General features: G+C 45.7%; 1 long non-coding RNA gene across 1 annotated transcript in view; it reads left to right on the top strand.

Moving 5' to 3' along the window:
* Positions 1–18,412, top strand: part of LOC141085141 (uncharacterized) — a 126,190-nt gene extending 107,778 nt beyond the window's left edge. Inside the window, exon 4 of the long non-coding RNA XR_012231220.1 lies at positions 16,525–18,412. This is a non-coding gene — a long non-coding RNA (uncharacterized lncRNA). The remainder of the gene's footprint in view (positions 1–16,524) is intronic.
* The last annotated feature ends 9,143 nt before the right edge of the window (positions 18,413–27,555 follow it).

The following is a 27,555-nucleotide window of genomic DNA, read 5'->3' as shown; positions in this document are numbered from 1 at the left end:
TGGAGAATCACCTTCCAACAAGACAATGACACAAAGCATACTGCTAAAACAACACTCAAGTGGTTTAAGGGGAAACGTACATTTTCTGGAGTGGCCAAGTCACAGCCCAGACCTTAATCAAAAGGAGAATTTGTGGTCAGACGTAAAAATTGCTGTTCACCAGAGGAAACATCTAACGTGAAGGAACTGGAGCAGTGTTGCCTTGAGAAATGGGCAAAAATCCTGGAGCCAAGATGTGGAAAGCTTATGGAGACTTATCCAAAGAGATATGCAGCTGTAATTACTGCAAAAGGAGACTCAACAAAGTGATAACTTTAGCGGCGGTGAATAGTTATGTACACTGAAGTTTACAGTTGTTTTGTCCTATTTGTTGTTTACTTCACAATTAAAAGAAAAACAAATGTTCATAGCTAATAAGACTCCAAACAAATATAAACCTCAAATCATATTCAATATTGATCCCTTCACACATAGAACAATATGCCAAAAGAGAAAAACAAAGGAACACATTACACATAATAAAATTTGTTATATTTTGAGGATCTTGTTCCTTCGTTTTTCTCCTTTGGTAAATGTTCATAGCTGTCCGCATGTTCTTTACATGAACCGATGCAAACCCTAAAAAAAAAACTGTGAAACTCCAGTTTGTGAGGTAGCAAAATCTGACAAATGTCAAGGGGGTGAATACTTTCGCAAGCCACTATATATACAGTAGAAAACGCAGCATCCACCATTCACAATATGTCGAGTCACAGCTCACCTCCTCCTCTTGTCCAATGACTGATAACACATCTATATACAGTAGATAACACAGGATACACCATTCACAATAGGTGATATCACAGCTCACCTCCTCCTCCTCCTGCACAGTGACTGATAACACCTCTATTTACTGCTGAGGCATCATTCCATTCATTCATTTTATGCATGGATGTGGTGGCCAGCTGCTGCATTGCCAGCCAGGAATGGTTGGCGGACCCCGTTTTGTATGAAAATGAGCCATATGAGGGTCTCACGTGGATTTGGCCCTGTAATACGATCTCTAGACCATGAAAAGATTTCAACTTATTAGAACTTTTGCTAACAAAGAATGGTGGAAGGAGACTCATGGATGTTTTATCTCTGAAGAAATTGCTACAAATTGTGTTAAGCTGTTTGTTACATTGTTTCTTTCATTGTTGATGCCAAGATCAAGGGTGAAGTATTATATTACATCGGAAAGATCTTATTTGTGATGATAGGTGCTGACCCAGGTGGAGGCTAAATATACCCTATGTAAGAGTCTGTGACCTCTATATGTCCTTACACCGCGCTCTGTAGGAAACGTCAAGTCTCAAAGAAATCTGGATATTATAAGACTTTCAGTAAAGTGACCTGGCAGCAAGCTGATTACTAAAGGTGCAGGACCAGCAGCACTAACAGCTGTCATCAAGAAGATGTATGGACCAAGAATAAATGGCAGACCATGTAAGGCAAGATCATAACGAGACTGTCAGAGCAGAAAATGTCCTAATACTGCCCCGATGATTGTATAAAATTATTATATACAGGGCTACAATACTGAACCCTATGTACAAGAATATAACGCCTATAATACTGCTCCTATGTACAAGATAACAATATAACTACTATAATACTGCTTCTATGTACAAGAATACAACCACTATAAAACTGCTCCCTATGTACAAGAATATAGCTACTCTAATACTGCTCCCTATGTACAAGAATATAACTACTCTAATACTGCCCCTATGTACAGGAATATAACTACTATAATACTGCCCCTATGTACAAGAATATAACTACTATAATACTGCCCCTATGTACAAGAATATAGCTACTATAATACTGCTCCCTATGTACAAGAATATAACTACTATAATACTACCACTATGTACAAGAATATAACTACTATAATACCTATAATACTACCCCCTATGTACAAGAATATAACTACTATAATACTGCCCCTATGTACAAGAATATAACTACGATAATACTGCCCCTATGTACAAGAATATAACTACTATATACTGCCCCTATGTACAATAATTTAACTACTATAATACTGCTCCCATGTACAAGAAAATAACTACTATAATACTGCTTCTATGTACAAGAATATAACTACTATAATACTGCTCCTATGTACAAGAATATAACTACTATAATACTGCTCCCTATGTACAAGAATATAACAACTATAATATTGCCCCATATGGACAAGAATATAACTGCTATAATATTGCCCATATGTACAAGAATATAACTACTAGGACAGGGGAAGACTCCTGAGATCATTTGCAAATTCCCAGCGCCTTCTGGGATAAGTGAAGAGTCTCCACGAGCTCAACGATCACTGGGTTTTGGCCGTTGCAGCTGAAAAGAGGAAATCTGAAAACCAGAGTGAGAGTCCTGAGGAGATCATTTGCATATTCCCAGTGCCTTCTGGGTTAAGTGAAGAGTCTCCGCGAGCTCAACAATCACTGGGTTTTGGCCGTTGCAGCTGAAAAGAGGAAATCGGAAAACCAGGGGGAGAGTCCTGAAGAGACCATTTGCATATTCCCAGTGCCTTCTGGGATAAGTGAAGAGTGTCCCCGAGCTCAACGATCACTGGGTTTTGGCTGTTGCAGCTTAAAAGAGGAAATCGTAATACCAGGGGGAGAATCCTGAGGAGATCATTTGCATATTCCCAGTGCCTTCTGGGATAAGTGAAGAGTCTCCGCGAGCTCAACGATCACTGGGTTTTGGCCGTTGCAGCTGAAAAGAGGAAATCGGAAAACCGCGCGCCAATCGACGCGCGAATTTTGGCTCATCTTTCATCGTTTTTAAGAAATCTCAATATGCAAGAGGCCAGGAGCCATTTGGTGAGCTGCATTTCTTGCTACATGTTCACAGATTTACCAGTGGAAAAGCCAAACTTCACATGCCACAAATGCAAGCTTGTGTCCCTGCTGGAGGAAAAGTTGCAAAATCTCGAAGAGAGGTTAGCTACGTTGAAGATCATTAAGGAAGGTGAAGAGTTCTTAGAGCAGAATTATCTCTTCATGTTACAGAAAGAGAAGAAATTCGAAGTGCACCTGAAGAAACAGAGGAATGGAGACATGTGACCCAGAGAAGCAGGAGGATCAGGAGGCAGTCAGCACCCATACTGCTCAGAAACCAGTACCAGGCTCTCACGCAGGAAAACGATGAAGAAATACATCAGGATAAGACTTTGCCAACAAACAGCAACCTTGTACGCCTTCAGAGTCCTCCTGGATGGAGAAAGAAAAATGTTGTGAAGAAGAAACGGAGAGTGGTGGTCATGGGGGATTCCCTGTTGAGAGGAACAGAGGCTGCTATTTGCAGACCGGATATAACATCAAGAGAAATGTGCTGTCTTCCAGGTGCAAAAATTAAAGATGTGTTTGACAGGATATCAGGACTCTTCAGACCTACAGATGACTACCCATTCCTGCTAATACATGTGGGGACAAATGACACCACAAGAAACGACCTGGAAACCATCTGCAGAGACTTTGAAGACTTAGGTAAAAAAGTGAAAGAAGTGGGAGCGCAGGTGGTCTTCTCTTACATCCTCCCAGTGGATGGCCATGGAACAAGGAGGTGGAATAAGATTCTTGCAGGTGAACAACTGGCTACGTCGATGGTGCCATCAGCAACGATTTGGATTTCTGGATCACGGAGTGAATTACCTATACGATGGACTACTTGCTAGAGATGGGGTGCACCTTACGAAGACTGGAAAACATGTATTTGGAAGTCGTCTTGCTACACTTGTAAGGAGAGCTTTAAACTAGAACAACATGGGAAGGGAAGCAAAAGACCAGAAAAAGCCATACACCTGACAAATGCTATTGAGAACTCTGCTATTAGAAGTGGAAAGGAAGAACAAAGACAAAAGAATCTAATTAATAAAAATATTGGAGAAAGAGAAACCAATCACAAACCAAAATGTTTCTATACTAATGCACAAAGCATGGGCAACAAACAAGGAGAATTGGAACTACTAACACAGGAAAAGAAATATGATGTCATTGGAATCACTGAAACTTGGTGGGACAATACACATGATTGGAATACAAGACTAGAAGGATACAACTTATTTGCAAGAAACAGACTTGATAAACGAGGAGGGGGTGTTGCACTGTATGTTAGAAATGAGTATATCTGCACAGAGATTGAAGCTTCAGAGACTGGGAGTTCTGTGGAAACTGTTTGGGTAAGAATACAAGGACAGAACAATGGAAAGGACACCATTGTAGGCATTTACTACAGGCCGCCTGTGCAAGCTGAAGATATGGATGAACTCTTTATGCATCAAATGGCCAAGTTCTCCAAAAAATATGACATAGTTGTCATGGGAGATTTCAACTATCCAGACATTTGTTGGGAATCTCTCTCAGGCAAAACTAACAGGTCAAGGAAATTCTTATCCTCTCTTTCTGACAACTTTAGCTTCCAAAAGGTAGGGGAGAAAACAAGGGGAACTGCTACCTTGGATCTAATCCTTATAAACAGGGAGGAAATGGTTGAGGAGGTAAAAGTGGCTGGGACCCTAGGAGGCAGTGACCATGCTATTTCAGAATTTTGGATAACTAGAGGAGGAAGACCTATGAAGACTCAGACGTCAAGGTTAGATTTCAGAAAGGCAGATTTTAAGGGATTCAGAAAGAGAATTGGAGGGATCCAATGGCTGGATAGCCTTAAAGACAAAAATGTCCAGGAAGGATGGGAAATCTTGAAAAATGAAATTCTCAAAGCACAATTGCCAACAATTCCAAAAAGAGGGAAGAATAGGAAGCATTTAAGGAAACCAGGATGGATGAACACAGAACTTAAGCACATGCTAAAAAGGAAGAAAAAAATGTTTATAAAATGGAAAGAAGGAGACATATCTAAAGAAGAATATAATGCTGTCTGCAGAACCTGCAGGGCACAAATCAGATTATCTAAAGCTGACAATGAATTGAGGCTTGTAAGAGATGTCAAAAGCAATAATAAAGGATTTTGGGGATATGTCAAAAGTAAAAGAAAAGTCAAAGATGCTATAGGATTTTTACAGGATGAAAATGATGAAATGGCAAGACAGGATGTTGAGAAAGCCGAACTTTTAAATTCCTATTTTGCATCTGTTTTCTCTCAGAAAGGAAATGTATCATCAACTGTTCTTCACTGTCCTATTAAGGGAATAGAAGAATCCAGGATATCTGTAAACAGAAAGATAGTGAGGAAACACTTAGCTAACCTAAATGAATTCAAGTCTCCAGGTCCAGATGAATTACACCCCAGAGTACTGAAGGAGATAGCAGAAGAAATTTTTGAACCCCTCTCCATAATCTTTGAAAATTCTTGGAGAACAGGAGAAGTCCCAGAAGACTGGAGAAGAGCAAATGTTGTTCCTATCTTCAAAAAGGGGAAGAAGGTGGACCCAGGCAACTATAGGCCGGTGAGTCTGACTTCTATACCAGGAAAGATCTTTGAACAATTTATTTAACAACATGTATGTCAGTACCTGGAGTCATGTCAGACTAACTTAATTTCCTTCTATGACGGAATCACTGATTGGGTGGATCAAGGAAATGCTGAAGATATAGTATATCTTGACTTCAGCAAAGCATTTGACAAAGTATCTCATACAATCCTTATTGAAAAAATGAATAAGTATGGAATGGACAAGGCAACTGTTAGGTGGATTCATAACTGGCTTAGTGATCGGACCCAAAGAGTGGTCGTAAATGGCTGCACATCCAGTTGGAAGAATGTCTCAAGTGGGGTACCACAGGGCTCTGTCATGGGCCCTGTATTGTTCAACATCTTTATCAAAGATTTAGATGAAGGAATTGAGGGTAAACTGATTAAATTTGCTGATGACACAAAGCTAGGAGGGATAGCTAATACTAGAGAAGAGAGAGAGAGGATTCAAAAAGATATAAATAAACTGGAGCAGTGGGCAGCAACTAACAGAATGGTTTTTAACAGGGAAAAATGCAAAGTACTACATCTGGGCAATAAAAATGAAAAAAGCATATACAGAATGGGAGGAATAGGGCTAAGCAACTGCACATGTGAAAAAGACTTGGGTATACTAATAGATCACAGACTGAATACGAGTCAACAGTGTGATGCAGCAGCAAAAAAGGCAAATGTAATTCTAGGATGTATTAACAGAAGCATACAGTCTAGATAACGGGAAGTCATTATTTCCCTCTACTCTTCTTTGGTCAGACCTCATCTGGAATATTGTGTCCAGTTTTGGGCGCTACATTTTAAAAAAGACATCAACAAACTGGAGCAAGTTCAGAAAACAGCGACCAGAATGGTGACCGGTCTGCAAACCCTGTCTTACGAGGAAAGGTTGCAGGATTTGGGAATGTTTAGTTTGCAAAAGAGAAGACTGAGAGGAGACTTAATAGCTGTCTATAAATATCTAAAGGGCTGTCACATTGTAGAAGGATCATCTTTATTCTCATTTGCACAAGGAAAGACTAGAAGCAATGGGATGAAACTGAATGGGAGGAGACACAGATTAGATATTAGAAAAAACTTTTTGAAAGTTGGAGTGATCAATGAGTGGAACAGGCTGCCACGAGAAGTGGTGAGTTCTCCTTCAATGGAAGTCTTCAAACAGAGGCTGGACAGATTTAGCGAATCCTGCTTTGAGCAGGGGGTTGGACCAGATGGCCCAGGAGGTCCCTTCCAACTCTACGATTCTATGATTCTATGATTCTATAATACTGCTTCTATGTTCAAGAATATAACCACTATAATACTGCTCCTATATACAAGAATTTAACTACTAAAATACTGCTCCCTATGTACAAGAATATAACTAAAATAAAACTGCTTCTGTATACAAGAATATAACTATTGTAATACTGCTCACTATGTACAAGAATATAACTGCAATAATAATGCTCCTATATACAAGAATATAACTATTGTAATACTGCTCACTATGTACAAGAATATAACTACTACAATAATAATGCTCCTATATACAAGAATATAACTTGTAATACTGCCCCTTATGTACAAGAATATAACTATTATAATACTGCCCCTAAGTACAAGAATATACCTACAATAATACTGCCCCTATGTACAAGAATATAACTACTATAATAAAAAAAAGGCCAAGAAGGGAAAAATTCTGCCGGAGAATGTAAACTTTTGAGCACAACTGTATGTACAATAATATAACTCCTATAATACTGATGCTATATACAAGAATATAACTGCTATAATACCGTCCCTATGTTCAAGAATATAACTACTATAATGCTGCCCCCTATGTACAAGAATATAACTACTATAATACTGCCCCCTAAGTGCAAGAATATAGCTACTATAATACTGCCCCTATGTACAAGAATATAACTACTATAATACTGCCCCTATGTACAAGAATAAAACTACTATATACTGCCCCTATGTGCAAGAATTTAACTACTATAATACTGCTCCCATGTACAAGAAAATAACTACTATAATACTGCTTCTATGTACAAGAATATAACTACTATAATACTGCTCCCTATGTACAAGAATATAACAACTATAATATTGCCCCATATGTACAAGAATATAACTATTATAATATTGCCCATATGTACAAGAATACTGTATAACTACTATAATACTGCTTCTATGTTCAAGAATATAACCACTATAATACTGCTCCTATATACAAGAATTTAACTACTAAAATACTGCTCCCTATGTACAAGAATGTAACTAAAATAAAACTGCTCCTATATACAAGAATATAACTATTGTAATACTGCTCACTATGTACAAGAATATAACTACAATAATAATGCTCCTATATACAAGAATATAACTGCTATAATACCGTCCCTATGTTCAAGAATATAATTACTATAATGCTGCCCCCATGTACAAGATTATAAGAACTATAATACTGCTCCCATGTACAAGAAAATAACTACTATAATACTGCCCCCTATGTACAAGAATATAACTACTATAATACTGCCCCTATGTACAAGATTATAACAACTATAATACTGCTCCTATGTACAAGGATATAACTACTATAATACTGCCCCTAAGTACAAAATTATATCTACTATAATACTGCTCCTATGTACAAGGATATAACTACTATAATACTGCCCCTATGTACAAGAATATAACTACTATAATACTGCTCCTATGTACAAGGATATAACTACTATAATACTGCCCCTAAGTACAAAATTATATCTACTATAATACTGCTCCTATGTACAAGAATATAACTACTATAATACTGCCCCTATGTACAAGATTATAACAACTATAATACTGCTCCTATGTACAAGGATATAACTACTATAATACTGCCCCTAAGTACAAAATTATATCTACTATAATACTGCTCCTATGTACAAGGATATAACTACTATAATACTGCCCCTATGTACAAGAATATAACTACTATAATACTGTTCTTATGTACAAGAATATAACTACTATAATACTGCTCCTATGTACAAGAATATAACTATTATAATACTGCAATTATGTATAAGAATATAACTACAGGGAGGGCCATTTATATGAATACACCTAAATGAAATGGGAATGGTTGTTCATATCAACTTCCTGTTTGTGGCACATTAGTTTATGGGAGGGTTAAAACTTTTCAAGATGGGTGGTGACCATGGCGGCCATTTTGAAGTTGGCCACTTTTTTTCAATGGGAAGAGGGTCATGTGACACATCAAACTTATTGAGAATTTCACAAGAAAACAATGGTGTGCTTGGTTTTAACTTAAATTTATTTCATGAGTTATTTATAAGTTTCCTTTGTTTACAGCCACTGACATGTCGCAGAGGTTAACACGTGAGGATCGGATAGAAATTGTATTGATGTGTGGTGAACGCAGTACCTGGGTCATTGCAGCAGATTTCAATGCAAGACACCCTACGAGACCACCCATCTCCCATGCTACAGTTAGGAAACTGCTTGCCAAATTTTGTGAAACAGGTTCAGTGTTGGATTTGCCAAAATGTGGACGCAAGAAAACTGTCACTAATGAAGAAACATCAGTGGCTGTCCTAGCTTCATTCAGCAAGAGCCCACAGCGTAGCACTCGCCACATGTCACTGGAGAGTGGCATCGGTCGATCATCGATCATATTAGCTACTCACAAATGGCACCCTTCAAAATCCAGCTGCTGCAGCATCTCAACGAGGATGACCCATATTGGCGCGCTGAATTTGCAGAATGGGCAAAACAAAAATTGGAACAGGGCCCTCAGTTTACACAAAACATTATATTCAGTGATGAGGCAAACTTTTTTGTGAATGGTGAAGTTAACAAACAAAACCACCGCTATTGGTCTGACACTAACCCACAGTGGATAGATCCCTCCAAGACTGCTGGAACATAAAAATTGATGTTATGGTGTGATATATGGGGTACAAAGATATTGGGGCCATTCTTCATCAATGGAAACAGACTAGCCAAGGTCAGTAACAGGAGGACAGTACAGTACAAAAGGAGTGAGACAAAAACGTAGTCAGGAGACAAGCCGAAGTCAATTACCAAAAGTGCCCAACAATGAGGTACAGAGTCATCAGGCAATAGCAAAGTGAGGGACTGACCGGACCAGAACCAGGAAACATACATGCAGTGCAGGCACAAGGCACAAACACACAAAACACCAGGGTCAACTTAACTCATCTGAGGGCAGGAGCATAACTGACAGAGAATCCTAGTACAGCGTGGGTATAAATATCCCTCCCAGATCCAAAAGGAGGCCACAACAATTAACCCTGGCAGGGCATAAACCCCATCCAAACCATAACAACTGTCCCTTTGTACAAGAATATAACCACTATAATACTGCCCCCTATGTAAAAGAATATAACTACTATAATAATGTGGGTAGGTTGACCTGATGGATGGATCTGCCTGTAGTGAGGGGCAGAGGGATGGCTCAGTGTAGGAATGAAAGCGCTGAGATGAAAAGAAAAGGGTGCCGTGCTGTAGTCTGACTATTAGAGGGCAGTGGGGAGCGTAGGAGAGAGTGGTTATGTAACTGCCAGGGGTCAAGGTCACTGCCATTGGTTAAGAATAACTGTCAGGTGATAGTGGACGTAGCTACCAGGGCTGGTAGTATAAAGGCTGAGGGAAGGTTCTAGAAGTTCCAGTCAGCCAGGGGAGCTTACTAGATAGGAGGGACTGCCGTAGCAAAGAAGACGGTAGAAGACACTCAGAGAGTAACTGACAGTCAAGACGGTCATGGGGGGTGACCCAAAGCACAGTAGCGGCAGACGGAGACGGTCTGAGAGTATTAAGTACGGTGTACTTTGAATGGTGAAGTGCTGTGGTAGATGTGCCTAGGGCAGCCACAGTGGAAAGAGTCACAAAGGATGCCACGACGTACAGAATAAGAAGTGAAGGTACCCGGGTCTGTGTAAAAAGGAAATGTGAAAGTCCTGTAGTGAAGTGTGGAAGTCGTCAAAAAGGCGATGAATAAAGACGGACCTGTTGAACTCAATTTCTGTCTCAGTCTCCAGTCTGTCGGCACCAAGAAGTGGGTCAACCCCCCATTCCTGTAGGATCACCTTCCCGCACCTATCCTACAGTACATTTGGAGTAGTCGGCAGGATCATTGCCGCAAATACATCATCTTCTGCGGCAAGCCTGCGCCAGAAGAGCCAAGGGACCCAAGTTGCTTTTTGCCCTTGTGGATTATAAAAAAATCAAAGAACTGGACTGTGGATTGCTGGCTGTTAACAAGCGGATCCGGAGCGGAAAAGTGCTTTGTTAAAAATGGCTGTGGCGATTTGGCGTCAAAAAGAAGCACAGGAGTTTGCAGCCACCTTGGACTACCAGGAACAGCTGCTAGAGGAGCTGTTGCCGACCGTCCGTGTGGAGTCATCGGGCCTGGAGGCTGGCCCTGCCGGACGGCGGGGCGAAGAACATCGGCTGCTGGAGGAGCTGTGGGATGGACTGTCGGTAGCCGAGGTGCTGGGGAAGGTGAGCGTTACTCCGGCTCAGCCGGCGGCACCGCAGGCAGACCCCGCCCCCATACCCCGTGTACAAGACAGGCCCCAGGGCCCTGACACCGGCCCCCAGCCTCCCCGCCTGACCTTCCGTTCTTCAGCGACCCCAGCCCTGGATGACTTTGCGGCTCCTGTCAGCGATCCTGAGCCGGCCCGCCCAGCGGCACCTTGTTCCGTGTCGACGGCACGGAACCGACCTGTGGCCGCCCCTGCCATGCTCCATCTTCTGGCGGCAGCCTATCCATCAGGGCCTGCCGCCATTTCGGCCCCTGCTGCGGCCTGCTCTGCGGCCTACCCGCCGATGCCTGTGGCTGCCTCTGTCCCGTCCGTAACTCTGGTTGCGGCCAGCTCCCCAATGTCCGCGGCCGCCTCTGCCCCGTTCTTGACCCCGACTGCGGCCCGCCCACTGGACTCTGCGGCCTACACCGGACCCTCCACCTGGGATGTGAAGATTAATGAACAGAAGGAGGCCAATGAGTTGGAGGTGTGGGCACCGTTACACGAGAAGGAAGAGGCAGCCATGACTACCCCTCAATGATATGGGCAGCTTGTATATACTAGCACCGCAAAAGGCTATGGATTTATCCGGGACCTCGCCACCGGCCACAAAGACTACCTCACTGTGACCCCCATCAGACCTGGATGGGCTCTGCGAAAGGGAGACCCGGTCTCCTATTGCAACGAATACTGCCTCTGCGGCTGCTATGAGGTAGCAGTCATCACCTACCCTGAGGGGTATGAGCCTCCATAAAAAGAGACGAGGACTCCTGGGTCCCGGGCATCAGGGACACTCGAGGCCCAGAACATTTCAAGCATCCCGGGGGCTTCACGGCTGTGGAGTTCCCTGCTAATTGGCGAAACATCGGCCGCCAGGAGGTGGCCCGGAGTATCCTTCTAAATGGACAGCAGGGACTGTCGTGCGCCGTTGCATGACTTAGGGACAGGTTGAAGTCCCTAACTGGTTAATAAGTGTCCACTCTTGGTGTAGCGGGGATGCATATGGGGGAGCACCAATATTCATAATATTTATGTTTTGGTTAAAAGGAAAAATGTTATGCCTTAAAAAAAAATTAACTTTGATAGAATTAAGCATGGCATAGTAAAAACTATAGATGGTTTTGAAAATGTTATGCTTTGAAAAGTGCTAAATGGAAAATTTACAGAGTGATAGTCTAGTACGGTTAGAAGTAAGCATAAGATGTATAGTTAAAAAAAACAACTGTGTTTAGTATATATAACCAAATTTGAAATGGTAAAGTGTTATTTTTTTTAAAAAAGTGTGTTCAACAGGTCCCGGGTATGTGGAGTATGCCGACCACGACTTACAAGTTGACAGGACGACGAGACAGGAAGAAGGTAGACAGACCAGGGTACATGAGTCAGGCCTCAGTACCACATACCCCCAGAAGGTTAGGAGGACATTGACGATGACCTGGTAGGTTAGGGCCTCGGTCATGACGTTAAGAGCTTGACAGAAGGGGAGAGCAGTGGGAGGTACACATCCGTAGAATAGTCCGGATGGACCTAACCCAACCTGAATGAGTTGTCATGGTGGCGTACGCGCTGGCGAGTGAGCCGTGGGCTACTTCGAGCATGATTGCTCCCGGTTTGGGTGAGCCCCCATGTATCGCGGGCCTGGCTCAACAACCGGTCTGACAAAAGAAGGTGGGGAAGTTTCAGAACGGAAAAGAAGGAGATAAGATTGTCGGGGACGACAATGGATAAAGGAAGGGAGTATGTGGGGAGGTTGACCTGACGGATGGAGCTGCCTGTAGTGAGGGGCAGAGGGATGGCTCAGTGTAGGAATGAAAGCGCTGAGATGAAAAGAAAAGGGTGCCGGGCTGTAGTGTGACCATTAGAGGGCAGTGGGGAGCGTAGGAGAGAGTGGTTATGTAACTGCCAGGGGTCAAGGTCACTGCCATTGGTTAAGAATAACTCTCAGGTGATAGTGGATGGAGCTACCAGGGCTGGTAGTATAAAGACTGAGGGAAGGTTCTAGAAGTTCCAGTCAGCCAGGGGAGCTTACTAGATAGGAGGGACTGCCGTAGCAAAGAAGATGGTAGAAGACCCTCAGAGAGTAACTGACAGTCAAGACGGTCACGGGGGGGTGACGCAAAGCACAGTAGTGGCAGACGGAGACGATCTGAGAGTATCAAGTACGGTGTACTATGAATAGTGAAGTGCTGTGGTGGATGTGCCTAGGGCAGCCACAGTGGAAAGAGTCCCAAAGGATGCCACGAAGTACAGAATAAGAAGTGAAGCTACCCGGGTCTGTGTAAAAAGGGAATGCGAAAGTCCTGTAGTGAAGTGTGGAAGTCGTCAAAAAGGCGGTGAATAAAGACGGACCTGTTGAACTCAATTTCTGTCTCAGTCTCCAGTCTGTCGGCACCAAGAAGTTGGTCACCCCCCCATTCCTGTAGGATCACCTTCCCGCACCTCTCCTACATTAGCACCCTCTATGTACAATAATATAACTACTAAAATACTGCCCCATGTACAATAATATAACTACTATAATACAGCCGCTATACAGTATACAAGAATATAACTACTATAATACTGCCACTATGTACAATAATATAATTACTATAATGATCTTTTTATTTAAAAACTGGCAAACATATGTTACAAAAATATTACATTAAAATCTCAAAGCAATAAATAGTAAAAGAGATAAATATTGTGTTGTTACATCACTTAAACAATAGCATTAGCAAACATTGGCAATTCCCGATACATGGATGTTCCTCCAGTTCACATTCCCTGGGTTCCCCTTTATATCCTTCTTATATACAGCCTTGAGACTTTCTAGGATCTTATACCTGACAGTATCACAGGACAAGACTTCCTTATTGATGAGCAGGCAGCACCGTACACACCACAGATGGTAGATAGTTACCACATTTATTATATACAGAGAGCTTCCCTTTCCCACCAGGTGTGGTAACTTTAGGGACAAGGACAACTTTCCTACTAAGCTGCTTGACGTCATCATACAAGATCCTCCATCTGATGACCTTACTTATTATGTGGACACCATACCAAGAAACACTATTCTTGTTGGGGTCCCCTACTGACCACACAGACACAAACTGCTGGATCTGGTTCTTAAACACACAAGACCATGGCACCTTCTCTGAATACTTACAAAACTAAAAATTCTTCATGAGTAACAAAAGATTAAAGAAGAGCTCCGGACAAGGCATGGAGAGACTGCCCTCCTTATGAGGGAGTTAGACGATGTTTCTTCTTACCACATTCACCCTGTTGCCCCACAAGAAGTGAAAGAAGACATTGGTAATTCTGGGGAGCAACGTATCTGGCAGCGGGAACACCACACTGATATAGAGGAACAGCGGGAGCAGGAAGGTCTTCAGCAGGCGGATCTTCTCCAGATATGTCAGCTTCCAGTGTCTCCAGCTCTGCACCTTCCGCTCACACACCACCAGCTTCTCCTTCCAGTTCACCTTACCATCATCTACAGCACCAAACACAACTCCCAAAATCTTTTTCTGACCCTGAACTGTTCTGAAGGGCACAGAGAAGACACCAAGGTCACTCCCCAGCCACAACGCCTCGCTCTTCTCCATGTTCACAGAGGAGTTAGATGCATTGGAGAAGGCTGTGATCTCCTGCTGTAGAGCCGCACAGTCATCTCTAGAAGACACCACAACAGACACATCATCCTCATAGGCACAGAACTTTACCTCCTCCACCATATTCTGCAGGCAGCACCTCAGCCCAGTAAAATCTCTATGATCCTGCAGTTTTCTGAGGAAAGGATCCAGACTGAAGACATACAACAATGGGCTGAGAGGACAGCCCTGCCTCACCCCTGACATAATCGCAAAGGGCTCGGCCAAGTGACCATTAATCAGCGGCAGGCTTATAGCTTCCTCATAAAGATATCGCAGCGACTGCACAAACCGCATTGGGAGGGAGGCCATACTGTAACAACACCTGATACAGGTAATCATGATGTATTCTATGAAAGACTTTACTCTGATCTAAGCCCACAATATACGCCCCCACAGGGTGCTACTTCATGTACGTCACAGCTTCTCTCACCAACAACAATGAGTCCTCTATCGTCCGACCCTTCACACCACACGTCTGGTTGGCGATGATGAGCTCACCCGCCACCTCACTCAGCTGAAAATACAAGATCTTGGCCAGAATTTTATAATCCGTGTTCAACAAAGACAATGGATGCCAGTTCTTTATATCGTTTAGATTTCCTTTTTTTGCCAAAAGGACCAGAACAGATTTATACTGGGACGGTAGAAGATTCCCTGCAGAGAGGCAATCATTATAGACCTGCACCAGGTCCAGAGCTAATAAGTCCCTGAACTCTCTATAAAACTCGCTGGTCAGGCCTTCCAGCTCCGGGCTCTTGTTGGCCTTTAAGGAGTCAATGCTCTTCTTTACCTCCTCCTCAGTTATAGGACCGGCCATACTATCTGCTTGTGTGGGGTCTAATGTTGGTAGGGACACCCCCTTGAGGTAGGCAATAATGTCTTCCTTATTGATATGAGCCTCTTTATACAGATCTCTATAATAATCAGCAATGATCTTGTGGACTTTCTCCTGCTCTGACTGCTCCACCCCTTTCTCATCCAACAACCAGTAGTTAGCTTCTTACTGACCCTGTTTTTACAGGCAATGAAAGGATTTGGGTTATGGACACCCCAATTATCAAACTGTCCCTCCGCCTTGAGAGACTTGAGGCGATCGTACTGCAGCTCCCTCATACGCTGCTTTATGTGACTGATGCTCCGTCCATCCACCTCCTCACCACCATTCATCCTGCTATATAGCCGGCTCAGTTGCAGTCTCAGGGCAGAGTATCTGATATACTCCATTTTACTATGTCTCCTGGCTGCTCGTATAATAAACTGCTTTATGTCACTTTTCATGGTCTCCCACCACTCAGCTGTGTCATCACACATACATTGGGTGGTCCTACGATCATTATAGAAGGTGGTAAAGGCCTCTCTGAACCGTGGATCTTGGATCACGGAGCTATTCACCTTCCAGTACCCCTATCCACAGACCACAGCTTGAGCCAGATCCAGCATCACGCTCACCATTGTCATGTCTGCCTTGTCTGTTTTGCCTCAAGAACCCCTGGAGAGGTGTGCACGCGCATCTCGTGTCTGCTATCCTGCATGTTCCCTAGAGCAGTGTGCACACTCACCTCATGTCTGTTGAGCTGCAGGATGCCTACGTTTCTGCTCTGCCTTCTGTGATCATCTTGTCATGTCTAGAATCCCTGATCATGTGTCCTTCCTATGTTCTAGCATAGGCTGGTTCTGCATTTGTCTCTGCATGTCTGAAACCCTGATCATGTGACCTTTCCTAGGATCCTGCACTGTCCGGTTCTGCAATCGTTTCTGCATGTCTGAAACCCTGATCATGTGACCTTTCCTAGGATCCTGCACTGTCCGGTTCTGCAATCATCCCTGCATGTCTGAAACCCTGATCATGTGACCTTTCCTAGGATCCTGCTCTGTCCGGTTCTGCAATCATCCCTGCATGTCTGAAGTCCTGATCATGTGACCGCGCTCTGTGATCCTGGAGGATCTGAACTGGAAGTTCTCCGCTGGTCCTGACCCGGAAGTGGAGGTGCTATGCCCTATATCAGACCGCCCCTTCCTATGCTCAGGGCTGAGTATTGTGTTGCTTCTCTGCATGGCTGTTTGGTCTGTGGGGTTGCTCCCTCTATTCTGTGCCCTTGCAGTCTGCTCTGTAGTGCGTCTCTGCACACGCTCCGTGCTCGTATTCCGTCTCTTGTCTCGTGCCTTGTCTAGTGTTTGTCCTTCGTGTTATGTTTTGTCTTTGCCCTGCTATGCCTTGTAGTCCTTGTTTGCTCTGATTCTGTTCCGTGTTTCTTTCCATGTTTCCTGTCTCGCTTTGCTTTGTGGCTTCAGGTACCCCTCTCTGTACCCTGTCCCTGACGTGTCTCCCTACATGTGCAGGCCTCAGTCTCTGTACCCTGTCCCTGACGTGTCTCCCTACACGTGCAGGCCTCGTCTCTGTACCCTGTCCCTGGCGTTCCTCTCTGCATGTGCAGACCTCCGCTCTGTACCCTGTCTAGTCCCAAGGTTCTCCCTTGGCCCGGCTCTGGGCTTCGGCCTATGCTCCGATGCTAGACTCTGTCCCTGTCCCTGACGTGCCTCTCTGCACGTGCAGGCCTCCGCTCTGTACCCTGTCTAGTCCCAAGGTTTTCCCTTGGCCCGGCTCTGGGCTTCGGCCTACGCTCCGCTGCTAGACTCTGTCCCTGTCCCTGACATGTCTGTCTACATGTGCAGGCCTCCATTCTGTGCCCTGTCCCTGGCGTGCCCCTCGGTACGCGCAGGCCTCGCCTTGTACTTTGCCCCTGTCATGTCCTTTGCATGCGCAGGGTCCTGTTTACTACTCTATGCCTTGCCTCTGTTGCTTGTGTGTCCTTGCACTTTTCATACTAGGCTTTGCTGTGCGGTATCGCACGCGTCTCTGTCCTGTACCTTTGCCTAGCCCTGCCTTGTGGCTCCGTGCCTCCGTGCACGTGTCTGGTCGCCTGTGCCTGCCTGGTGTGCCTCAGCCGTGTCGCCTCTAGCCGTGCTTGCCTGTGTGCCTCAGCCGTGCCCCCGTCCAGTGCTATAGTGGTTACCGGCTGTGTGGCCGCAGCGGTGCCGCCTCTAGTCATGCCTGCCTGCTTATGCCATCATCTGTACCACCTGCCGGTGCCCCCAGCTGTGGTCTCCGTGCTCCCTTGTACGCATGCTGGTTCTCACACTGTGCCTTTTCGTGCTAGTCTTGCACAAAGTCTTTTGCTCTCTTTGCTCTGCTCTGAACCCTTGTTTGCCTGCCGGATTCCGTAACCTGCCGACCGCTGCCAGAGGTCCGGACCTAGATGACTGCGGCCTGATGTCCGGAGCTGATGTCCGTAGCCTGATTCCTGGACCCTGTCAGTCGATGCCAGCACCCCGGATTCCGATGCCATTGAACCCGTCCCTGGCGCGCCGTCGCACACGCAGGTCTCCGTCCTTGTACCCGTCCCTGGCATGCCCCTTGGCATGCGCAGGCCTCCGTCCTGTGAACCCAAACCTGGCGTGTCCGTTGACACGCATCATGTCGTTAACCCTGTCTTGTTTCCTTGCATGGAACCCTGGCTGACTTTCGGATGTCCGGATCCTGATGATTGCCTACAGAGCTTCAGAACCTGATGTCCCGGTTGATCTTCGCTTGCTGTCCGGAGTCTGATGTCATCGTGCCTCTGCCTACCATCTGCACGTACCATGCTTGGACTTTGGCGTGCCCTTGCACGCACCTTGCTATGTTGTCCCTGTTCTGGTTATGTTTGTACCTGATGTTATCCCTGAAGCCTTCCTTAAATGAAGTTTCTTTGAACTAACGTCTTGTCTCGCCTTGTCTTGTTTCCCTGAGCCGGCCGTCTGGTCCAGCTGCCGTGGTGGCTCACCCCCTTGGTCTTGCCCCTGACACTCCCTGTATAGGGGGTGGTTCTTACTAGGTTAGCTCGCCCTAGGTGGGTGGGTGCCACAGCCCAGAGGGTCCACTCATTCAAAGAAGAAACAACTCAGCGTAAGCTAACGCTCGTCACAACCATACAATGGTCAGAGAACTCCACAGGGCTGATTTTGTACTGAGAACATCTCGCCTCTCTCTTTATGTACACCCGGTCTATTCTGCTCGCATTACCACCCTTATGGTATGTATACGTTTTACTGGTATGATGGGAACCATAGGGGTCTACTAGATGGGCCTGCTTGACTATATTATTAAGAAACGTCTCATCATATCTCAGTTTCTTGTGACTGCTGGATCTATCCACATTACAAGACACATTATTAAAATCCCCACACAATATAAACACTTTAGAGGTAAAGCAATATGGCTTCATATGATCAAACAGTTCCCTCCGCTCTTTCCTAGTCTGCGGAGCATAAATGTTTATTGCTCTATAATGGATGGAGTCCAGTATAAAGTCTAGCATCAGACAGCAGCCCAGACAGATCTCCAGGACTCTGTCCACTTGGTATTAAAGAGGATTCCTACACCGTCATTCCTCTCCAGCCCGAAAGTCCAAAATGATGGACCTAGTCTCCAGTCTCTCTTGGCTGCATACACATGGGCATTACATTTCAGATACGTCTCCTGTAAGAAGAAGACGTCAGATCTCTCATCAGACAAACGCTGGTAGATCACCTGCCGCCGGCTACCAGTCCTCACACTGTTCACATTAATAGAGCTTATTCTCAGCCGTATCCTGATCACTTAGACTTTCTAGTCGTCTTCCTCCTTCCACTACTGCCACCTGCAGTGCCCTATTTCATCGTGGACACGGGAGGGTCAGGATCCACCTCATCAGAGACATCCTCTATGATGTATGAAGAACCATGCTCCATTTGTGCCTCTTCTTTATCTTCTTCTCACAGTACATTGTAGCGTCCTGGACTTATCGCCAGCACTGGAGGCTCAGAGGTTTCTGGACTGTTGTGATTTTTCTGGAGGAATCCACAAAGGCTTTTTTCCTTTTTATGGTCACAAAACCTTCCTCATCCACACTGGACACTGCAGACAGTTCTTCTGCTTCTACAGATGTACTGGGCTAAAGCTTATATGGTTGGCAAAAGGTTTTCTTGACCCCTTAATGACTAGTATTTTAGGTCTTAGTTTAGTAGCTGACCATTGCTTAGATCTTACTTTACTGGCAGATGATGGTTTAGCTCTGGCTGGTGGTAGTTTAGATGTTCCTTCAGTGGCTGGTGGTCCTAGTAGTGCAGCATCCATCAATATTATATCGGACTCTGGAGCAGGCTCACTGTTACTGTGACTTAACTCTTCATCAATGCCGGCTTCTTGGACAACATCTGCACCTCCTGTGGCATCTTTTTCCATAATTTCCAAGGAGGTCTGGCCATTATATTTATTATGCTCTGCATGAGGGCAGTCACGAAACGTATGCCCTAGTCCTGAGCACAGGTTACAGATGACAGTTCCTGTGCATTTATCCTTTGTACGCCCGAACTGTCCACACAATGAGCATGTGATACGAAAGCAGTTTATGGTGAGGTGCCTGCCCCCACATCTATAGCACAGACGTAGCTGACCGGGGTAGTAGCATATCCCCCTCTCTGAGCCCAGGTAGAAGGAGTGTGGCAGATGTCTGGTTACACCATTCTGTTGTAGAAGCTGGACTTTCACAGAATATACTCCATTCCATATTTGCTCCTCATCGTAGATCTTCTGGGGATGACTTCTCACCATGCACTGCCAGCTCAACCAGTGCTGCAGTTCTGCCAGCGCCACTTCCTCAGACTGGAACAGGACAGTGGCCGTTATTTCCTGTGGCTTAGACAGCTGGATACAATGGAGATGTTCCCAGATCTCATCATCTCTAGTGTCATTATAGATGTTCCAGAACATTTCCAGATCATACTGGAGCTTAAAGCTGATGTCATAGATCCTGCTGTAGGGGACATGTGGGTCGCCCGCCAGGGCCGTGGGGTACTCGGTACCAGGCCGGTATCTCAGAGGGAAGTGTCACGGTAGCGGTGACCTGGTCCGTGGCCCTGGGCGTCCATGTGAAAGGGGATTGTGTTAAGCGTGGCTGATTAAAGTTTATAAGTGGATGATTCGTGACGCCACCTGTGGTTTCTGGTCAATTTGACCAGCGCTGCAGGGTTGCTTCTCTGGGACAGATGGTGTGGTGCAGCAATGATGTTGCAGCCCTCCACAGGTAGGGCTATAGTCCCAGGGCAGTGTAAATGGGGAGATAGTGAGGAGAGCGTAACGGTGCAGTGTTAAGCACAGAGATGTAGCAGTGCTGAGTGGGTTGATGCAGGAATAAGCGGAGAACACCAGGGCATGTAGTTCCAAAGCTTTACTCACAGTCTGTTGTGCACACAGGTGCCTGCCTCGGTGCTGTGTCCTCCAGGTCAGGGGCTCAGCCAACCTCCAGGCAAGATGAAGTACTCCGTTCCAACACTGTGCCAACATATGCCTTCTCTGAACATCTTTCTAGTGCTTGAAATGAAGTACTTGTGGTTGTGTGTTAAACCCAAGTTCCTCCTTTAAGATGTTCCTTTGAACTCTACTTGTATGGCAGACAGCTGTAGCCTGCTTCGGGGACTTCTTACTACCAAGTCTTGGCTCACTCACGTTGCTGTTGTGCCCCCAAGTCTTGTTTGGGAATAAAGTGGTGACAACTTCTATTCCTCCGGTGTCTGCTGCAGGACCATTCGTATCCATACAACCTCGGGACCCGACCCCGGCCATGCGCTTAGAACTTGAGGAAGGGTTCCACTCCGACCCTAGTCCTTAGTTCTCTTCTTCTCCTTACGTTCCGTACAAATCGTTCTTCCTTATGGCGAATCAGGCTTTCTATATCTCTTTCCAGTGCCAGCAGCTCCAGGTCACATGAGACTGCTGCAGCACCTCCCTCCATCCATCCCACTCAGGGGGTTTTCTCTCACAGACTGACCTAGCCCTAATCATCTCCAGCTCACTTGTGCAACTAAGCTCCACCCACCTCCCAGCACTCTTCGTGTTCCAAGCAGGGAGCCACCAAAGGTGCTTTGCTACACTACTATGTTGTGTGGGATGCAGGTGTTGGAGTGTGGTCAGGTGTCTCCACCTTACCTGGATGGTGGGGCACCACACCTCAGGAGGTGCAGCACCACTGTGGCGACTGAACCCTCAGGGGCGCCACACAAGGATCAGAGTGTAGACCTCAGATGCCTTAAAGTTCATAAAGTCTTTCAGAAGAACTTTTCCAATATAAATTCTTGATGGGATGTTCTCCTCTGGTCCTGTGTACTTTATCCTGACTGCATTCCTCCTCTGAGGTGGAGGGTTCACTAGTCTTGTGACATTAGAGAACAATCTCCTGAATTGATGTTGGTCAGCAGATGGGTCAGTGCTGGAGTTTTCTGCAGCCACGGGTGGATTAGTGCTGGAGGTTTCCCCAGCCACAGGTGGATCAGTGCTGGAGGTTTCCCCAGCCACAGGTGGATCAGTGCTGGAGATTTTTCCAGCTACAGGTGGATCAGTGCTGGAAGTTTCCCCAGCCACAGGTGGATCAGTGCTGGAAATCTCCACCACCGCAGAAGGATCAGTGCTGGAGCTCTCCACAGCCCAATGATCACTGACAAGTGTTTGTGCTGAAAAAACGCCCAGATCCACTACTGATTGTTGCACAATGTGGTCTCCATTCATTGACATGGAGGGTTCAGAGTCCATTACCACTGACGGTTCAGATTCCATTATTACTGCAGTGTGATCTCTATTCACTGACATGGAAGGTTCAGAGTCCATTATAATAATTGTATCTACTGCAGACAAGCATTCATCAGCACCACTGAGCGGGGTCTCACACACAGCACCGAGTGGGGTCTCTCACATAGCACCGAGCGGGGTCCTGTACACAGTGTCAGTACAGGGGGCACTTACAGTGTCAGTACAGGGGGCACTTACCTTATCACTCACAGGAGCTGGGCTCCCTTCATTGCTGCACACAGAGTCCACTGCAGGTAACCCCTTGTTTGCTGACACACTTTCATCTACTGCGCTCCCAGCATTGTCTGCTGCCTCGGACCCCTTGTAACGATAATGTAAAATATGACATAAGATTCCCCTGATTATCACTATTTCTGGAACATTCCAGACTCTTCTATTCGCACTCACACACGCTGTAGATTCGACCCCCTTCCTTTCCCCCTGCCTGCATTCACAGCTTGTAACAGTACACTAGCTCTTTCCTGTCCCCCTCCTTCCTCAGGAATATCTAAATTAGTACAAAGAATTTTCTTTGTCCTCAACATGTGCTTAGCTACTCTCATAGACAATAATGAGCATCTAATCATTTGGTCATAAAAAGCTGCCAGATTATGAAAGAAATATGAAAATAACATATTGGGACGTGCTATGAATGGGCTTCACTACAGTGGTTCTTGCTAAGTTTCTGTTAGGCGTCGGATTTCTGCGTTTACTCTGCAGGGATCCAGACCCTCACATTCTTGCAGCAAATCTCTCCTGAGGCTAAGTACTTCTGCCCTCCTACTGAGCATTCTGCCCTCCTACTGAGCATGCTCATGGGACGATCTCCCATTGGAGATCGGAAGTCATGTGCTCAGGTCCTGCTCCAGATCTCATTGGTCCATCTCAGAGATCTGGAAGCTTGCAGAAGGTCCTGGCTGCTATAAAAGGCGCGCATGGCTGTTCCGCCATGCGCTAGTATAGACTTGCTGCTGTGTGTATGAGGACGGATGTATGATTCTGGTGAATGACTCATTATAAACCCCTTCCCTCTGATATTACGTATGTGGTTACGGACTGAGTTAGAATCAGCACCAGTGCTCCTCTGCTGCAACATCCACAGCTGCTAGCGTCCGACATTGCGCTTGCATCATAGCTTTGTCATTCAGAGGCAGTGTCCACGCCGCGCTGAAGTAGCAGCTCTCCTTAGTGTCCACAGCTGGGACACCGCACACACGGTAGGTCTAGACGGACGTAGTGCCACCGTCTTGGGCTACTCCTGTGACCTGATACCGTGTGTGTATTTTTACTGAGTACTGTGACCTCAACAGGCTCAGTCTGTGTATTTGTGTTTATTTGGATCTCTGTGACTTAACAGAGATTGCTCTGTGCACTGATGTTTAACCCTGTGCGCATTACTGCCATATTGCTCCTGCCACCACTTAGCAGTGGTTATATCATCTACTGCACGGTGGACCCCGAGCGGCGAACACACTTTATTATTATTTTTATTTAGTGCATTCCACTGTTCCTAACATTATACTAGCACCAGGGTCTGGCTAGTGATGGCAGAACAGCAGCAACTCTTACAGTGTATTCGGCAGCTTGAGGGCCACTTGGCCACTCTTGAGAGGGCTCTCTCAGCTGCACAATCCACCGAAGCTGCTGTAAAGGCAATCACAGACGCGGTTTCACGTATGTCCACGTCCTCCCTCGCACCGACAGTTACCACCTCTCGTTGCCTGATAAATTTTCTGGCGATGGCGCCTCCTGTAGGGGTTTCATCAGCCAGTGCTCTATCCAGCTGGAGCTACTGGCTGTGCGATTCCCTACGGAACGGGCCAAGGTGGGGTTTATTGTATCCCTTCTGTCGGGCAAGGCGTTGGAGTGGGCTACGCCACTATGGGAGCGTGGTGACCCAGAGGTTCGGACTGCTGCTCAGTTTTTAACAGCTCTTAAGCAGGTCTTCCTCAATCTACGGGTCACGCATGACACCTCTCTTCAGCTTCTTGCTTTGACTCCGGGTTTTCTCTCGGTTAGTCAGTATGCCATCCGTTTTCGGACACTGGCTTCCGAGCTGGAGTGGTCCAACAAAGCCCTCATCCCTGTGTTTTGGAGAGGTTTGGCGGAGCATGTTAAAGATGCTTTCTCTACCAGAAAGGTTCCTGCAAGTTTGGAAGAGCTGATTGCCATTTCCACCCGCATTGACCTCCGTTTTTCGATATATTATAAACCCCTTCCCTCTGATATTACGTATGTGGTTAGGGACTGAGTTAGAATCAGCACCAGTGCTCCTCTGCTGCAACATCCACAGCTGCTAGCGTCCGACATTGTGCTTACGTCATAGCTTTGTCGTTCAGCGGCAGTGTCCACGCCACGCTGCAGTAGCAGCTCTCCTTGGTGTCCGCAGCTGCGACGCCACACACACGGTAGGTCTAGACAGACGTAGTGCAGCCGTCTTGGGCTACTCCTGTGACCTGATACCGTGTGTGTATTTTTACTGAGTACTGTGACCTCAACAGGCTCAGTCTGTGTATTTGTGTTTATTTGGCATCTCTGTGACTTAACAGAGATTGCTCTGCACACCTGGGTGACGTTTAACCCTGTGAGCATTACTGCCATATTGCTCCTGCCACCACTTAGCAGCGGTTATATCACCTACTGCACAGTGGATCCCGAGCGGCGAACGCAATTTATTATTATTTTTATTTAGTGCGTTCCGCCATTCCTAACAGTTTCAGTGCCAACAGAACCAGAGAAATGGATTTCTCCTGAACGTTGTGGAATAACTACTTCGAGTTTGGTTTTGGATGAATGCCAGCAACAAGCTGGAAAAGATGATACTATGTGCGTTTCTATACGAGGTACCCTCTGCGAGTTATGGTTATAAGTTTTTTTTAGCCAGATTGTAACTGAGGAAGCAAAAGGGAGGACTGTCACCAGTCAGCCCCTTTAGTGATGTCACGAGCCCAGATTTATAAGTCTGCAATTGAGCCCCCCCAGTCAGAGTGCTGCCTGGGAGCTGTTGCCACAAGTGTTGTGAGCTCATCTATTCATTCATCTTTTGTGTCCGAGGATCTCCCTTGTTATGATTGAGTCACCGTAGGAGGCAAAAATAGAAATGCTAGCTAAGTCCAGAAAACCAGAGAAGTTGGCAGCTATCGGATTGCAGACCCCTGAACCTATCAACACAACTAGCAGTAGCCGTGGGGGGCTCCTACGATGCCCTAGGCCCCTCGATCACAGCTGGAGGACTACATAGCCTAAAGACAGAAAGGGAAATCTAAACTGCCCCAGAGCAGACCCCAAAGCAAAAGGCAGCCCCCTGGACTAACTGGACTCCTCTGTCAGATATAATGTTCTCAGGAATCCCGTGCAAGCGAACCACCTGTTGTAAAAACAGGGGCACCAATTCAGAGGAAGACGGCAACTTAGGGAGTGGTACAAGATGAACCATCTTAGAGAACCTATCACAAATCACCCAAATAACAGTCATCCTTTGAGAGACAGGCATATCAGAGATGAAATCCATTGAAATATGGGTCCATGGCCTCTTGGGGACAGGCAAAGGCATCAACAACCCACTAGAGCGAGAACACGATTTAGACCGGGAGCACGTCCCACAGGACTGCACAAAATTCCTGACATCACGAGACAAGGAGGGCCACCAAAAAGACCGACTCACCAGATCTCTAGTACCAAAAATACCTGGATGACCAGCCAATGCAGAGCAATGAACTTCAGACATCACTCTCTTCTTCCACTGGTCAGAAACATACAACTTTCCACTGGGACAACGCTCAGGTTTGTCCTCCTGGAACTCTTCCAGAGCACGTCTCAAATCGGGCGAGATGGCAGAAAGAACTACCCCTTCGCCTAAGATGGTAGCAGGCTTGGTCACCACAGGAGAATCAGCAAAGAAGCTCCTAGAGAGGGCGTCAGCCTTGACATTCTTTGTTCTAGGAAGAAAAGAAACCACAAAATCAAAACGTGTAAAAAACAAGGCCCACCTAGCCTGTCTAGGGTTCAAGCTCTTCGCCGACTCTAGGTAAATCAAATTCTTCTGGTCAGTGAGGACCATGACTTGATGCTTAGCTCCCTCCAACCAATGTCTCCACTCCTCAAATGCCCATTTCATGGCTAACAGTTCCCGATTCCCCACATCATAGTTACGTTCAGATGGAGAGAACTTTCGGGAAAAGAAAGCACAGGGATTCATTTTAGATGTTACAGGATCCTTTTGGGACAAAACAGCTCCTGCACCAATCTCAGAAGCATCCACCTCTACCTGGAACGGAAGTGAGACATCAGGTTGCCGCAAAACCGGAGCAGAAGTGAATCTTCGCTTCAGCTACTGAAAGGAAGAAACAGCCTCCGGAGAACAATTTAACACATCAGCACCCTTCTTAGTCAAATCAGTCAATGGCTTGGCAATACTAGAAAATTTTGCTATAAATTTCCGATAAAAATTAGCAAAACCCAAAAACTTCTGGAGGGCCTTCAAAGAAGTGGGCTGAACCCAATCGTAAATGGCCTGTACCTTGGCCGGGTCCATTTCAATAGTTGACGGGGACAAAATAAATCCCAAAAAAGAAATCCTCTGTACTCCAAAAAGGCATTTAGATCCTTTGACATACAGGGAATTCTCCCTCAAGATCCGGAACACAGTCCGAATATGTTCCACATGAGAATCCCAATCCTTGGAGAAGATCAAAATATCATCCAGATAGATAATCAAAAATTTATCGACAAAATCTCGGAAAATATCGTTCATGAAGCACTGGAAGACAGAAGGGGCATTAGTGAGCCCAAAAGGCATCACCAGGTACTCAAAATGTCCCTCCGGAGTATTAAACGCCGTCTTCCATTCATCCCCATGCTTAATGCGAATAAGATTATACGCCCCCCTGAGGTCAAGCTTGGTAAACCAGCAAGCACCTTTAACTCTGGAGAATAGATCAGAAATCAGGGGTAACGGATACTGATATTTAACAGTAATTTTGTTGAGAGCACGATAATCAATACAAGGTCTTAATGATCCATCCTTTTTGGCTACGAAAAAAAAACCCGGCACCTAAGGGTGACGAGGATGGTCTAATATGACCCTTCTCCAACGCCTCCTTAATATAGGATCGCATAGCCTCGTGCTCGGGTACAGATAAATTGAAGAGCCGACCCTTGGGAAATTTACACCCCGGGCTCAGTTCAATTGCACAGTCATAACTCCTATGAGGAGGCAGAGACGCAGACTCATTCTCACTAAATACATCAT

This window comes from Dendrobates tinctorius, unplaced genomic scaffold, assembly GCF_039654945.1.
Source record: "Dendrobates tinctorius isolate UK_male_01 unplaced genomic scaffold, ASM3965494v1 ptg000028l, whole genome shotgun sequence".
NCBI lineage: Eukaryota > Metazoa > Chordata > Amphibia > Anura > Dendrobatidae > Dendrobates > Dendrobates tinctorius.
The sequence above is the reverse complement of the archived record's forward strand: the minus strand, read 5'-3'. Positions and strand labels throughout refer to the sequence as shown.